This window comes from Bufo gargarizans, chromosome 1 (genome assembly GCF_014858855.1).
Source record: "Bufo gargarizans isolate SCDJY-AF-19 chromosome 1, ASM1485885v1, whole genome shotgun sequence".
Lineage (NCBI taxonomy): Eukaryota > Metazoa > Chordata > Amphibia > Anura > Bufonidae > Bufo > Bufo gargarizans.
Window position 1 is genome coordinate 137,177,852 of NC_058080.1, and position 14,926 is coordinate 137,192,777.

The 14,926-nt window shown below is 39.9% G+C and overlaps 1 protein-coding gene across 1 annotated transcript in view; it reads right to left on the reverse strand.

Annotated features, from left to right (window-relative positions):
• The window catches only part of CORIN (corin, serine peptidase), a 521,382-nt gene that overhangs the window by 359,466 nt on the left and 146,990 nt on the right, over positions 1–14,926 (reverse strand). The window lies entirely within an intron of this gene.

A 14,926-nucleotide genomic window follows, 5' to 3' on the forward strand; every position in this document is an offset into this window, starting at 1 on the left:
TGTTAGCCGTACCCCTGCTGTATGCGCCGGCATCGGTGAAAACTGCTGACCACGACATAAAAGGGGTTTGCTGCGGGTGAGGGAGCCCATCGGGTCCCGGCACTGCTGTGGTGGGGACCCAATGGGTGAGAAGGGAGCCCGATGCCATGCAGAGGCTGCCTAATGCCTTGGACAGCATCGGGACCTGCCATTTATGGGTGCCCAGGAGATCCAGCCTCAGGCTGGGTCTCCTAGGCAACCTGTTAGTGTATTACTCTGTGTAATACACTAACAGGCAATGCATTGCAATACAGATGTATTGTAATGCATTGCAGAGGGGATGAGACCCCCAAAAGTTAAAGTCAGAAATAAAGTTAAAAAATAAAAGTTAAATACTGTGTTTTTAGTAAAAAAAAATAAAGTTTCAAGTGGAAAAAGAAAAACGCTCCTTTTCCCCTCTTTTGATAAAAAAAATAGAAAAAATGAAAAAACACACATATTAGGTATCGATGCATCCGTAACAACCAGCTCTATAAATATATCACATGATCCACCCTGTCATATAAACACTATGAGAAGAATTAAATAAAACAGTGTCAAAAAAGCCATTTTTGTCACCTAACATCACAAAAATTGCAACACCAAGCGATCAAAAAGGTGTATGCCCCTCAAAATAGTACCAATCAACCATCACCTTATCACACAAAAAATGACACCCAACCTAAACAATCGGTAAAAAAATAAAAAAATATATCACTCTCAGACAATGGAGACACTGAAATATATATTTTTTTGCTTCAAAACTGCTATTATTGCGCTAAAGTGAGACAAATACAAAAAAGTTGACATATTAGGTAATGCCGCATCCGTAACAACCTGCTCTATAAAAATACCACATTACCTAAACTCTCAGGTGAACACCGTAAATAAAATAAAATAAAAACAGTGCCAAAAAAGCTATTTTTTGTCACCTTACATCACAAAAATTGCCACACCAAGTGATCAAAAAGGCGTATGCCCCCCCAAATAGTACCAATCAAGCTGTCACCTTATCACGCAAAAAAGGAGATTCTACCTAAGACAATCGGTCAAAAAATAAAAAAATCTATGGCTCTCAGACTATGGAGACAATAAAACATCATTTGTGTTAAAGTGAAATACATTTAAAAAAGTATAAATATTAGGTATCTCCGCATCCATAACAACCAGCTCTATAAAAATATCACAACCTAACTCCTCAGGTGAATGCTGGGAAAAAAAAAAACTGTGCCAAAATTACACATTTTTGGGTCACCTTGCCCCATAAAGTGTAATAATGAATGATCAAAAAATCATATGTACCCAAAAATTGTACTAATAAAAACGTCCCTGCACAAGACGATCGGCAGAAAAATAAAATAAAATATGGCGTTCAGAATATTGAGACACAAAAACCAAATTTTTGTTTCAAAAATGCTTTATTATGTAAAGCTGAAACAAAGAAAGAAAGTAGACATATTTGATATCATTGCATCCGTAACAACCTGCTCTAAAAAAGTAGCACATGATATACCCTGTCAGATGAATGTTGTAAATATTTTTAAATAAAAACGGTGCCAAAACAGCCTTATTTGGTTACCTTGCCTTAAAAAGAAAGTTATATAGAGCAATTAAAAATCATATATAGTGCTAATAAAACTGGCACCTTGTCCCCTAGTTTCCAAAATGGGGTAACTTTTTGGGAGTTTCTACTGTAAGGGTGCATCAGGGGAGCTTAAACTGGGACATAGCATCTATAAACCAGCAAAATCTGCCTTCCAAAAACCATGTGGTGCTCCTTTCCTTCTGCGCCCTGCCGTGTGCCCTTACATCAGTTTACAACTACACGTGGGGTGATTCTGTAAACCGCAGAATCAGGGTAATAAATATTGAGTTTTGTTTGGGTGTTAACCCTCAATGTGTTAAAGAAAAAAAAATCATAAAAATTTTAAGACTTGCTTCTAAACTTCTAAGCCTTCTAACGCCCTAAAAAAATAAAATGACATTTACAAAATGATGCCAACATAAAGTAGACATATAGGGAATGTTAAGTAATAAATATTTTATGAGGTATCACTTTCTGTTTTAAAAGCAGAGAAATTGACATTTTGAAAATTGCAAATTTTTCTAAATTTTTGGTAAATTTGGGATTTTTTCATAAATAAAGGTGAAATATATTGACACAAATTTATGACTGTCATGAAGTACAATGTGTCACTAGAAAACAGTCTCAGAGTGGCTTGGATAGATAAAAGTGTTCGAAAGTTATTACCCCATAAAGTAACACATGTCAGATTTGCAAAAAATGGCCTGGGCAAGAAGATGAAAACTGGCCGGGATAGGAAGGAATAATCTCTGACTGGGGATGTTTTTGTTATTGTTTTGTTTTTGTTGAATGTCAATTTACTGACAGAACCCTGCTTTATATTAGATAAAAATAAACGCATCCTGTTTTATTGCCTACCTATCACTTGTTCCCACGCCGAGTTGTTTTTACTTTTCATAATTGCGACTTTTTACACAAAAACACCACCATATAAGCTGACTTAATTATCTGCAACAATTGGAGCCATTTCTGCCGATAAGAGGATGATAAATGAGGCGTTATATGCGCCAGTTTCAGAGCACCGCCCACTTTGACATTTAGAACTAATTCTGGAGAAAATAGTAGATTTATTTGGGGCAAATCAAAACACCATTCTTTTTGGCGCATTTTACGCCATAATTCTGGCACAACAATTCGTCAGCAGTGGGTGCAATGACAGGGAGCTACAATTGCACCGCCTCCATCGCTGTACTCCTCAGATGCCACGTTCATACATGGCTGCGGCATCTGATATTAATAACAGAATGTAAAATGTAAAAAAAAATACTTACCTGATGCATTTGCTTGCAACGGGCCAGCGACCGCCATCTTGCTTCAAGGTCTGGCGCAAAATCTTGCACGGCAGAAGATGATGTCATCACGCTGGCCGGTGTGGTGATGTTATATGTCACTACGCATGGCTGGGATCTTCAAGTAAGATGGCCGTGGCCGGCCCATCACAAGCAAATAAATCAGGTAAGAATTATTTATTTTTTGTTCTTTACACAATTTCAATTTAAATTGATTCACTACCACGAAGCACTAGAAAATTTGGCTTTGTGGCGAATCAAATTTATCCTGAAATTCAGATCGGAGTCCACAAATTCAGATCGCTTGGATGTCACTAATCATACCATATAATGTATTCACTGGCACCAACTGAAAGCTGGATGGTTGGAAAATATTGATATTTGAATGGATTTGGACGGTCATGATGTTTACTGTCAGAACTGGGCGTTTCAATGATTGTGGTTACAGGTTTACCACCACTTCTTATAATGAGTTGTGTTTACGGCAGCTCCACTGGGGCTCAATGGTTAGCACTGTTACCTTGCCAGGCTCGTGTACTGCATTTGAATCCAACCAAGGTTGTCCTCTGCATAGAGTTGGAATGTTCTGCCTGTATTTGTGTGGGTTGCCTCTGGGTACTTGGCTTCCCCCACCTTCAAAAATCTATTAACCGATGTTAATTTCGAACCTATATTTTGAGCCAGGTACAGATATGAGTGATAACTATCTCTGTGCAATGCTGGTGGGGCTATATAAAGAAAATGGCAATGACTTGATGCTCGTATTGGCAAGCCTGGCTATAGTTTTTCCTAGAGAATATTAGTAATAGCTATCCATTTTGATATTCACTCGGGAATGTGACAGCTAGTGTTGGGCTCGAATATTCGAATAGCGAATATTATTCGAGAATATCGGCACTTTGAGAATTCACGAATATTTAAAATATAGTGATATAAATTCGTAATTTGGAATATTCTAGATTTTTTTTTCATCAGTAACCTCCCTTCTTGCCTGTGGGCCAATGAAAGGGCTGCAATGTCTTTGTCTAAGCTTAGCAACATCCCTAGCAACCAATAGGAAAGTTGCCAACTCCTTACTATATAAGAACCTCCCCAGCAGCCCTTGTATGCAGTATTTTGCAGATCTGACAGAGACAGCAGTGTTATTGCTGTGCTCTCTGCTTTCATGTGTCATTACATTAGTTAGTTAGTTCACTTATATATATAATACAGATAGTTAGTGGGAGATAGTCAGTGTAGGTTAGATAGTGATATAGTGTAGCTGATAGGTTCTGCTGTCCATACATACATGCTACATACATAGTGCTGTGATGTCACAAGTTCACAACAATACTTAGTGCACCAATCACTAATAAGTAGTCAGACCAGTTAAAATGTGAAGTTGCAGGTATTGCGCCAAAATATTTGCATCATTGTTGCCGATTTTGCAGTCGAGAATATATTGGAGCACTCTATCTGCATATAAAGCTATTGTAATGTTCTGCCATGCCAACCGTTTTCTCCAGTCTCAGGAAACTACTACCAGCTTAAAAAATGTAGCTATAGTGACCCACGCCTGTATTTCGAGAGCATTCCACAAATTTTACATTGCTGATTTTTCGCGATCAAGGAAATATATATGATAATATATGATGAATATTCTACCAAATATTTGGGAAATATCACAAATTCGAATATTGCCCCTGCCGCTCATCACTAGTGATAGCGTCCAACAGCAAACGTCTTTCTCCTTAAACTGCTGTTGTTGATGTGAACTGTAATCTCTTACATAGAAATTTTGCTTAATTCCTCTAAATAAACAGAAAGTAAGAAAGTACATAAGAAAACAATTTTTTTACAGTCATCAATAACAAGTGTAGTATATGAAGATGCAATACCATGAGACTGATACCATGTAGAGGAGAAAAAACCCTAAAGGATGGCCTTTTAATCAATAGAAAATATGTTAACTTCTTCCTTCCCTGAACTAAAAATATACAATGCTTGTACTTAATCATTTTATATACAGCCCACAGAAGCCATACTCAACCTCGCTGTCCCATTGCTGTTCCAGCCTCTGCTGTTCTCCATTTCCTGGTCACAGAGAGGTTGGCGCAGTCAATCAGTGGCTGAGTTAGGTCACCACTACGGGCAGTGTTTGGCTGATTGGGTGTCTCCTGTCATTTTTGACATGTTGAGCTGAGACCAGGAAACAGAGAGTAACTACAACAAAGTCAGAAAGACAGTGGCAAAGGAACAGTGAAAGTGAGTATGATTTAAGTCTTCTTTTTAGTTTTTTAGCTTTAAACCCGTGAGCCATGTCTAAAAATAAATACAGTTGGGTATACCCTTTAAAGGGGGTTTCAGGGCTATAGATATTGATGAACTATCCTTAAAGAGGTTTTCTGGGATTACCATGATTTTTAACAGATTTGCTTATTTTTATTTATTTTTTCACTTTGGACTATCCTGACCCGTTTTCACTATGTAAACCAATGACATCCTGTAGGTAGCAACCTAACCAACTAAACCCATGATGCACTTCTTTTTCTGAAACGGCTCCAGACACCCTCCTGAACAATATCAAGCTATCGCTCATGATGAGCGCCTCGATCTTGCCTTTGCTGTAAAGGATCACACTGCCCCAAATACTGCTGTTATGATCAAGGGAGGCATTACATACGACAGTGTCACCTCTAGTAGTGATACGACAGACACTAACAGCTCAGGACATCCTAGGATGCAAGCTTCAGCAGCTTCTGAGTGGGCAGGATCTACAGGCCCAGCTATTCGAGATAGTCATTAATTTCTTGATTGCGAAAATTGGCAAAAAGAAAATTCACGATCAACAATTCACGATCATCGATGTTGCTAAGTGCCGATATTCGCTATAAATTCACAATAAATTTGCGATTAGAATATTTGTGAATACAAATATAAAGCACTATATTTTAAATATTCGCGAATTCCCGAAGTGGCGATATTCGTGATTAAAAATCACTATTCGAATAGTCGCGCTCAACACTATTTATTATGAGGGTGTAACAGCACCCCGGGCATAAAAGAAAAGGGGGTAAAAGCCGTTTAAGAGATATTCCCTTTCCAGATGCAAAGGCAGCTATTAAAGACACCAATCTCCCGAACTGGAAACCATATGAATGCTGCATACAGCTGAATAGGAAAAACCATATGAAAGGTTTACACTCCTAGTAGTCAACTGGAACAGCATACAATAAATCCCCCCCAAGAACAAGACAAGGCGTCATGTTGAGGGTCAAGCAGTGGTCAGCCAGAGCTGTGTGTTTATTGTTCTTATATACACATTCTTACACATTAATACCACTCACAGGGTTTTGTAAAACAACCAGTAAACACGTACAATACACTCAGACACTCCCACACAAAATCCTCCCCTCTGCCTGTGATACAATTACCTTACACAATGGGTCAATGTAATTATCATAGGCAGGAGAATACATAGTCTTCTGTCCTGGAGATAATTGGGAAGTAATCCAACTCCCTTTAGCCACATAAGAGACATAAGAGACATAAAAATATTTAACTGTGCAGCTATTGCATAAAACAGACATTTAACATATCCCCAGATAGCTCAGGTCTGAGCGCATATTATTAGATGAATGGCACTCAGACTAAACGAATACAGTAGAATCGCCATGGAGCCAAAGTCTTTCACATAGTCTTTGCAGGGGAAAATCAAGCGTTTCAACATGGGGGCATAGTCTAAAGGAAGCAGGCGGGCAACCAGGCTTCTCCAATGCAATGTGGCGAGATTGGTCTCGTCACAGAGGGTAATGTTTAAAGTCAGTTTTGCTGATGGCTTACTTTATTCCATATTTATCAGATGTCAGTTGTTATGTGGTAAATTTGGTCCATTGGTAATCCTAATACTTGTGTCTAGAAATGCTACTCCACTTTCTGTATGCCACTCCCTACTGGAGTAAGATTGTGAGATTTTTTTCTAAAGTCACAGTGATAAATTGGGAGTGAAACTGATTACCATACCTAACTAAACGCACTTTTACACCCACTTTTCAAAAGTGGTGGGGTGGCATACAGCTGATACAAAATGGGATTTGCACCAAAAACTAACCTACAACCAGTACACTAGAACTTAGATACATTTAGCCCTGTGTACAGTCTACTTACTGGATGAAGCAACATCGAGACTTCATAATGGTAAATTGTATATTTTTGGCTAAGGCTACTTTCACACTAGCGTTTTGGCTTTTCGTTTCTGAGATCCGTCATGGGCTCTCAGAAGAGGTCCAAAATGGATCAGTTTTGACCTAATGTATTCTCAATGGAAAAGGATCCGCTCAGAATGCATCAGTTTGCCTCCATTCAGTCACCATTCCGCTCTGGAGGCGGAAGGCGGACTGCCTGCAGTGTTTTTCTGCCCGCGATGTGGTGCGGAGCAAGACAGATCCGTCCTGACACACAATGTAAGTCAATGGGGTCGGATCCGTTTTCTCTGACACAATAGAAAACGGATCCGTCCCCTATTGGCTTTCAATGGTGTTAATTACGGATATGTCCTATAGAAGACATAATACAAATGGATGCCTGCGGTTCTATTATTGTAACAGAAGAGTCTTTGCAGATCCATGATGGATGTGAAAGTAGCCTAAGGAGCAATATATTTAACATGTAATCTTTAGAAACCTGAAAACCACTAATGGCTGCAATACATTGCATATTATTTGATATTTTTGTGATACAATGAGAGGTTTGGTATGGGAAAACAGGTATTTTTCTCCCACATGTGTTGCTGGGCTGATTTACAGCCAGGTGAGGTCAAATACTGGACTGGATTTTTAATGCCTCTCTGGGTTTTGGCAGCACCTGGCTGTCCTTAAATAGGCAGCTGGGCTCAGAAGCCATGTCTCTGTGTTGGGATCTAGGAGCCTTGTGTCTGGATGAAGGTTTGCTACCTGTTTGGCGTAAAAACAGGTTGGTGCTGATATCAGCAAGGACTCTTTGAGGCAGAATTGCCGCATGGTGTGAATTACCACCAACAACACAAGGTGACTTTTTGTTTGAATATGACTGTTTGTTTTGTCACTTGCCTAAAGTGTGAATAAAACACTGAACTGTTTGATCCAAAGAACTTGTTGTTGGTTCTATACTGCGTCCGCTAATCCTGTCTACCAGAGCGAGTCCCCACATTTTATACATTTGTATTTCAAACTATTTTCATATAATTTTTTGCAAGCTTTTTGGTGCAGGGCATGCTGCATTTTGAAACAAAAAAAACTTTAATATATCATCTGTTTTTTTTTTCCCCATCTAATAAAACCCTGGGAAAAACACCAACAGAATCACTACACAAGATGCAGCAAAACACTATGTGAGAGGTCTGCCTTCTGAATCGTTTAAAAAAAAGAAATCAGTAGTGATCTAAACCACATTGCAAGGCATCTAAGGGATACATACAGCATGACTGCATTACAGAACTCAGTGGAGAGCCTGTCAGCATAGCTTGGAGCTATAGAAATCTTTGAGCAATAAGTCAAAGGGGAATAACCCTAACCAAACCCCTACCATTACTATATAAGAAAACTGTGCACAAGCATACACAAAGGAGGAGAATTATCAAAACTGATGTTCTGGGATTCCTGGTGTGCCGGAGTGAGCTATAAGTTATAGCAAATTAAGTGGTGGGTGGAGGCCCTTTTGATAACATCACCCCCTTGTGCCGAGAAGCTCAAAAATTTACAAATGATCGAGCGCATATGGTGTACATACCGATTTGCAACTTTTTTACACCACAAAAGTGGCATGAATGCATTAACACAGACTTTAAAGGGCTTCTGTCACCCCATTAAACCTTTTTTTTTCTTTACTAATAATCCCTACACTGCGATCTCATCATACATAAGCTAATTAATGATTTTCGTTCAGTAGAATTTGTTAAAAATCGATTTTTGAAATATGTAAATTACCTTGCTACCAGCAAGTAGGGCGGCTACTTGCTGGTAGCAGCCGCATCCTCCAATGGTAATGACGCCCCCTCTGCTTGTTGATTGACAGATCCTGTCCGCTGGCCCTTTCTCTGCTGGCCCTGCCTGTTTTGATTAAATATCTGGCGCCTGCGCCGCAGCCGTACCTCTCTTCAATCTGCGCAGGCGCACTGAGAGGCGGCCACTCGCTCGGCCGCTCCATCCTCAATGCGCCTGCGCCGATGACGTCACATCTACACCCGGCGCAGGCGCTTTGAGGAGCGAACGGCCGCCTCTCAGTGCGCCTGCGCAGATTGAAGAGAGGTACGGCCGCGGCGCAGGCGCCAGATATTGAATCAAAACAGGCAGGGCCAGCAGAGAAAGGGCCAGCGGACGGGATCTGTCAATCAACAAGCAGAGGGGGCGTCATTACCATCGGAGGATGCGGCTGCTACCAGCAAGTAGCCGCCCTACTTGCTGGTAGCAAGGTAATTTACATATTTCAAAAATCGATGTTTAACAAATTCTACTGAACGAAAATCATTAATTAGCTTATGTATGATGAGATCGCAGTGTAGGGATTATTAGTAAAGAAAAAAAAAAAAACGGTTTAATGGGGTGACAGAAGCCCTTTAATTTCCCCACAGCCTCCCTGTAGTCCCCGTAGTGCGCATTAACAGAATGTTTTTCGACAGTCATGTATACAGTATATACCGTAATCTAATTTGTCTAAATGAAAATTAAATACTGTAATAATGATATCATTATTTGTGTGCAGCAGGTTACTATAGGAACAAAAACCTACACACTTTTAACATTCAGACTAGGATTGAGCTGTATCCGAACCCGATTTGTTTAAAAACATTGCATGTGAACGTATTTTCTTTCCATAGCCGTTCCATTTTTGTTGCGGACTGTATACGGAACCATTCATTTCAATCTGTATGCAAACGGATACCATTTGTAGACGGATCCGGATCCGTCTCACAAATGCATTGCAATACCGTATCCGTCTCTCCGGCTGTCACCCGGAAAAACTGATCCAGTATTTATCTTTTTCACATTTTTAAAGATCTGCGCATGTGCAGACCGCAAAACCGGATCCGTTTTTCCTGGAACACTTAGGTCCGGATCCGGCATTAATGCATTTCAATGTAAAGTGCATGCTGCGGTATTTTCTCTGTCCAAAAAACGTACAGTGACTGAACTGAAGACATCCTGATGCATACTGAACGAATTGCTCTCCATTCTGAATGCATTAGGATAAAACTGATCATTTCTTTCCGGTATTGAGCCCCTAGGACGGAAATCAATACCGTAAAAGTTTAACGCAAGTGTGAAAGAACCCTTAGATGAGCATCGGGGCATTTCATGCTCCGATGCTCTCCCTTGCACTGTGCTGAATTTTCAGCAGATCCAGTGACGTACCAGGCCTCTGCTAGGCGGAGGAGTCCGCCTAGAAGTGTTCCCGGTGATGTCACCATCACTAATGGGCAGGCCTTAGCGCTGCTCTAGCCTGTAAAACGACCATTTGTGCCAGAGACGTCAATGGCCACACTGATAGGCCGAAGCCTCTGCCTAGCAGTGTAGAAATGTGGACAAAAATGCCCTTGCCTGGTGCGATACAGCACAGGACAAGAGAGAGCATCAGAGCTCATCTCAGAGGGCTGTCTGGGTGAAAATAGGGATATTCAGCTGTGAATCAGGATAACTCCTTTAAAGGGAACCTGTCATGTGGATATTTGATTATAATCTAACTAATTATATACAATCATTAACTACTAAAAAGTGCCTTAGATGTATTCACTTACTGGTGTGACAGATGGTTACCTCATAATATACACACAAAGATGCTGCATGCCGCATGCTAATGAGCTGATTTGAGTCCAGCGTGATGTCAGTGAGTCCAGCGTATATTTAATTCAGAGCTATAGCCACTCCTCTGCCCACCTGCTGCTGATTCATATGGAAATTCAGCAGCAGGTGGGCGGGGAGAGTCAGGAGCTCATAAATATTCATGACTCATCATTATCAGCTGGAGCTTTTCAATACAAGATGTTGGCAGATTGACTAGGTCAATTAAAGAAAATGACCCAGCATTTTGCTAAGAGAATCAGTCACTTATTTATGTTGCCCTTAGTTAGTACACCATAAAACTGGTGACAGGTTCCCTTTAGGCTCTCAGATGCTGCAGTCAATAGAGGGGATAGGCAGATGAAGGCGACTGCTTCTGATTTAAGATCACTTCCCTCACGAGATATCAGGCAGTGCAAAATGGTTGTGATTACAGGCCTGGGCAGGAACAGACTGGCCATAGACCAAAGAGGTATATATCTCGGTGGGACGATGCCATGGGGTAGGCCCAGATGGAGCCCTCCTCATGGCCACCCGTCAGGTATATAATGATCTGATGCTCTCATCATTAATTAATGTAGGAGCATCAGGCACTTATGTACCTGACCAACGGCCACAAGTACCCTCCTGAACTCAACTGCATCATCGTGCAAGCAGCTGTTTTTGTCCAGCAGAATCCCATCGCTAATGCCATAAACAGGCCTGATTCCATTATAGTCACTGGGCTCCAGTGGAGAAATGTAGTATCCAACTATGCGGGATATGATGGACTCCAGGAGAGGAACGGCTTGCCAAAAGATTTTGGTGGTACTTTGAAAGAAGTCTAACCCAACTCATTACTGCTACCCATTGACTGTATAAGAAAATAAACAGCAGCAATAAAGTGATATCTATTCTAAACATAAGTTCTAAGAAATACATATACTATGGCTGGCAAACTGCCTACTATAATATCTTGATATATTCAACAGATTTGTGAAAAAAATACATACTATAGTGACATTCCAGTGTATTCGACCGGAATCGCTAATTAGATACTGTTACCAATTCAGCATCCGGAGCCTAGATAACATTTTATCCACATCGGCTTTTAAATGTCATGTATTTAAAGATTATCTCATTCACTATTGGCTTTTGAAAGGGCACGGTTCTACCCTATGGTATATTTAGAAGTTGGCAGCGGCAGGATGATGCTATCACGGCAGTCATGTGATGTTTTTGTCCCAAGATAAATGAAAGCCTATACTTTCTATAAATTATTTAGCATCTTTAACCAAGTTCATAGACTGCAGTGGATGACATCTCCACATGAATACAATGTAGATGCTTTGATTTCTGTTTTTTCTCAGTAGAAACCTCTGACATAAGACAAATGAAATGATTTGTACGGCACAGTTGAGTTCATGCTATAATCTAATCTCTTTTCTCTCTCTGTTTAAGGCTTTGTAAATTGAATCAGTCTTGCTTGTGCTGTAATTCACTTTGAATCTTGTGTGTAAATATATCCCAGGCATTTCATGGTGGCTATATTTAGGCTGGCCCTGTTATTAGGAGACTGAGATATGTTCTGGGAGCGGATCATACTCCAGATATTTTTCTTTTTCTTGCTGGGAGGCAAGTAGATGAGGAGAGGAATTTAGTGTCATTGACTGCAGTTAGAACAACATGCACGAGGTTAGAAAAATATCGGAGGACATCACAATATATGAACTTGAATAATGCATCTATTTATCAACTTCAGAAAGTCATCAAAATATTAATTTACCCTACAGTATTCAAGAGTATTACTCCTTAGATCTCCATTACTCCTAATGTCTGAAAGAGATAGTAATTCATCCCAAAATATAAAGTATGTGGTTGAAAATGCTTTTCTATTTTGAGAAACTGCCACAGACCAATGATCGGGAACAAATGTTTCTATGAACGTCCATTTCCCAAACATTGTCCCATGTAAACATTCTCCTGGTCACATCTATTCAGCATAATTAAAAATCCTCAGGTTGTTGACAGTATATTGCTCGGCTTTGTTGGTGACAATAATTGAACTGTATCTGACCGAATCACTAAAGGAGTTGGCCCGTCTTGCACTTTGATGCCATATTGCTAGAATATGCCACCAATGTCTGATAGGTGTGGGTCACACCTCTGGGATCTACACCTATCTTTAGGACGTGGTCACCAAAGAGAACGAGGGCACCACGTCCAAGTGCGGCCACCATCCATTCACTTCTATAGGAGTGCCGAAAATAGCCGACCACCGGGTTTGCTACGTATTTCCGGAACTCCCATAAAGGTGAATGGAGAGATGGCCGCCCTTGCTTGGTGCACTCTCCATTCAATTCTATGCAAGTTCCGAAAATAGCTTGCTCTGCTTTTTTCGGAACTCCCATAGAAGTGATTAAGCGGTGCACTCTCTTTGGGGAGACTCACCGTTTGCACTCACCGTTCTATAGATCGAATGTGGGAACCACATCTATTGGACACTGGTGGCATATATTAGTGATAAGATGGGCCAACCCTTTAAACGATCATTTAAACACACAGTGCTGATAAATAGAGCTAGACAAGCACGATCAGAATGCTATGTAGTTGATCAATCCTCATTTTGGCAAAAAATCTTCCAGTGTACAAGGATACGCAGGGGCAGCATTCATAATATCTCTATGCCACTATTCTACTGTCAAGAATTTACAAATTGTGTTTTGTGCCACATTTATCACTTGTGGAATGTGGGCAGGTTGTGTCCTAGGCAGGTCAGCACATTTATCATAATTTATGCCAGAAAACTGTTATAAATTATACGTGACATATACGTGGTGTAGATTTCAGGATGGCCCAAGATGCACCACAATTATTACATTTCCTCCTAAGTGTGAAGTATGATGTTTGCCCATGATGATCTGTTCTTCTCATAAATAAAAAACATAACATCAGAGTTGAGTGCTCCACCCTAAATGCTTACTACATGAAAGTGACATATGGAGATTATACTAAAATCTTAGGGGGTAATTTATTAACCAGAAATAGGTGTATTTCTGCCGTAGATTGTGACACCAAGATTCTTCTCACATCAGGTCTAAAAAAGTGGGCATGGCGTAGGTGGGGAAGGGGACAGGCTGGCAGACCCTTCTCATTTGCCACTTTCTATGCCTGGTTAATTCGTAGAAAATGGTAAGACAGCTAGGAAGCTGTCTTACATTTAGAAACGGTGGTAGATCTGCTAAAGTTATATAGAGGGGATATTGTAGGGGATATTAAGACTAGGGTCTAAATGACCCCCTAAATGTCCAAAATTACTTCTAATTTAAAAATGGTTAAAAGCAGGATGCTAATTCTCAGTTCACATGTACACTGATTTTTACAGGTTTATTTCCGGCATAATCCTGAAAAATTGTCAACAGATATTTAATTTTTAATAATTTTGAGAAGGAACTTCCTTTGAAAGATCACTTCAGAGTTGGACTGGAGTACCTTACACCCTACAGTAACATGAAAATGCAAATATCCCCTTGTAATTAACGTAAAACCATTACATCCCAGGACAAGCCCTGAACATATCTCACAATCCCAGACAGCCCTGTTGACTGATTTGCCAAACATCTTTGATCAAAACAAAATTAATCCATCCATTCTGTAAACATACAGCCTTCCTGCTGCTATCATCTGGAGATCCCTGATCAGGTTCCAAAGAGCTTCATAGTTGGGAAACATGCAACAATTTCTCCAAAGTTTCAAATGTAGCCCATTATTATCTCAGAATAAGATGCCCACTCACCTAATCTAGTCTGTTGATCATTTTCAGTACATTTTTGTATCACAAACACATCATCTGGTGAACATGTTTTTTAAATATAATAGCTGAGATCTCAACATGAATGCACTTAAGTGCATGTATCATGTAAACCTTGTGTTTCCCCAAAGGCTGTGATTTTATTTCCCACAAGTTAAGGTATCCTCCGCAGCATGGTGCAATGTGCAAAACATTATAATAATGGCATTCTCATTAAATTATAACTGTATCGAGAGACAGATTTTTTTACCACGTTCCACTCTGACTGAAAATTCCATATTTTAGATAGCATATTAGTTTTAATGACAAACTTTTGAGATTAAAATGTTTATTTATTTTAGTATTAAAAAATCTTGTCTCCACTTCTGAAACAGTATTTAAGATAGTTAGTAGACAGTTTGTCTAACTGTGGGCTGATGTACACCAGGGTCTGTAGCAATGTTTTTGCAGC